At 56.0% G+C, this 2,500-nt stretch overlaps 1 non-coding gene across 1 annotated transcript in view; it reads right to left on the bottom strand.

The window, feature by feature from the left end:
* Positions 1-113, bottom strand: part of LOC126150739 (small subunit ribosomal RNA) — a 1,909-nt gene extending 1,796 nt beyond the window's left edge. Inside the window, exon 1 of the ribosomal RNA XR_007531601.1 lies at positions 1-113. This exon is cut by the window's left edge and continues 1,796 nt beyond it. This is a non-coding gene — a ribosomal RNA (small subunit ribosomal RNA).
* Between the last annotated feature and the right edge of the window lie 2,387 nt (positions 114-2,500).

The following is a 2,500-nucleotide window of genomic DNA, read 5'->3' as shown; positions in this document are numbered from 1 at the left end:
CATAACTGATTTAATGAGCCATTCGCGGTTTCACCTTAATGCGGCTTGTACTGAGACATGCATGGCTTAATCTTTGAGACAAGCATATGACTACTGGCAGGATCAACCAGGGAGCTGCGTCAACTAGAGCTGAGCAGCCGGCCGCCCGGGAGTGTGTCCCGGGGGCCCGCGCGAACACGCAAGCGTCCGCTCAATTATTCTGCAAACAGGAGGAGGCTGAGCTCCCCTGCACAATACACCTCGAAACCCTCTCAGGTCCCGGCGGCGCGCAGCGCCGTCCTAAGTACTTGGTCGGGTTCGAGAGAGGCGCAATCGCCCGGAGTTAGGCGAGTAGACGCTTTAGGTGCGACCACCCGTGCTCCCAACTGAGCTTGCCGCTGCCGACAGAGGCCCGGGAGCGTGCTGTCGTGGCATTGCCGGCGGGAGACAACACGCGCCACCTACGGTGACCGGCAGCTCCAACGCCAGCGCCACAGAAGGGCAAAGGCCCCACGTGGGTGCCGAAGCGAACTCTCCCAGCACAGCGCACGTGCCAACACGTCTGCACAACTGCGATACAAACCACCAGCGAGAACCGCTGGGGCGACCGAGCAGCAGACGGCGTCGCGGCGCCGAGTGCCGGGCGGCGGCGCATCCTCAACGCACACAGTCCTCAATCGGACCAGCACACTGCAGATGTCCACCGCGCTTCGCACCGGGCCGGCGAGGACCCACTTTGGCTGCACGGCGCCGCGCGCAGGGTGCCCCGGCGCGCAGCTGCGCCGCCTGCCGCGTCCGTCGGCCGGCGCGCCTGCCACTGGGCGCCCCCACCAGCCGGCTGTAGCGCGTGCGCCCACGCACCGCGCGGCCAGCACGCCGGGCGGCCCCCCCCCTCACCGGCCGGGGACAGTCCCACCCACCCACAGCCGCGTATCGCTTCACACCCAGATCCACATTCACGTTCATTGGTGTGGTGGGTATCGCTGACACAACCGCGTCATAGCTGTACCGATCGTTGCCCTCACAGATGTACCTCCAGCAAGATCAACCGCACCACAACGGGTTACCAGTTGTTCATTTGCGTAACGTCACCAGTAAACGTACACGTCCACGTCCATCCCCGTTTGCAAAGTCAACTATTATTGCATGCCTGCCTGTCAGGTGTCAAGACACACTACATCCGCTCACATCCACGCAACAAAATGTGCCCGACTAGAGGGCACGTGGAAGGTGCCCCCGTACGTATGCGATGTCCATTGCGCGACGAACTGTCAACCGGCCTCTGTAGCATGTCGCAGATGTGGAACGCGAGACACCGTGCTATCACATTGTGTGAGAAGAGACTACTATGTCTGCATACACGCGCCACTACATGAACAGACGGCTCATGCTGATCGCCATCCACTGCGTCCATTACTCCCACACGTCTCTATGGCGTACCACACTGCAATACAGCTGTTATGGGGAGATGACACGTAGCTGTGTACACAACATTCTGAGCGGGTTGCGGTTGGACAACAATACATTAATGTAACGTGTCATATGCCATTTACAGAGCAGGTTAAGGCACAACGTGGGTTAGGTTAAGGCACAACGTGGGTTATGTTAAGGCACAACGTGGGTTATGTTAAGGCACAACGTGGGTTAGGTTAAGGCACAACGTGGGTTAGGTTAAGGCACAACGTGGGGTAGATTGCGGCACAACTTGGGGTAGATTGCGGCACAACTTGGGGTAGATTGCGGCACAACTTGGGGTAGATTGCGGCACAACTTGGGGTAGATTGCGGCACAACTTGGGGTAGATTGCGGCACAACTTGGGGTAGATTGCGGTACAACTTGGGGTAGATTGCGGTACAACTTGGGGTAGATTGCGGTACAACTTGGGGTAGATTGCGGTACAACTTGGGGTAGATTGCGGTACAACTTGGGGTAGATTGCGGTACAACTTGGGGTAGATTGCGGTACAACTTGGGGTAGATTGCGGTACAACTTGGGGTAGATTGCGGTACAACTTGGGGTAGATTGCGGTACAACTTGGGGTAGATTGCGGTACAAATTGCATTACATTGCGGTGCAAATTGCGTTACATTGCGGTGCAAATTGCGTTAGGTTAAGGTGCAACACAGGTTAGGTTAAGGTGCAACACAGGTTAGGTTAAGGTGCAACACAGGTTAGGTTAAGGTGCAACAGAGGTTAGGTTAAGGCGACATAGGTTAGGTTAAGGTGCAAGATGGGTTAGGTTAAGGTGACATAGGTTAGGTAAAGGTGACATAGGTTAGGTTAAGGTGACATAGGTTAGGTTAAGGTGACATAGGTTAGGTTAAGGTGACATAGGTTAGGTTAAGGTGACATAGGTTAGGTTAAGGTGACATAGGTTAGGTTAAGGTACAAACTGGGTTGTGTTTTGGTACACATTGCGTTGTAGTACAGTACACGTTAGGTTTGGGTACGGTACACATTGTGGTATGGGATGGCGTGTTGGTGGGGGGGGGGGGGGGGCGGGGCGAGGTTCGTTCATAT

Source organism: Schistocerca cancellata, unplaced genomic scaffold, assembly GCF_023864275.1.
Source record: "Schistocerca cancellata isolate TAMUIC-IGC-003103 unplaced genomic scaffold, iqSchCanc2.1 HiC_scaffold_996, whole genome shotgun sequence".
Taxonomy (NCBI): Eukaryota; Metazoa; Arthropoda; class Insecta; order Orthoptera; family Acrididae; genus Schistocerca; species Schistocerca cancellata.
The sequence above is the reverse complement of the archived record's forward strand: the minus strand, read 5'-3'. Positions and strand labels throughout refer to the sequence as shown.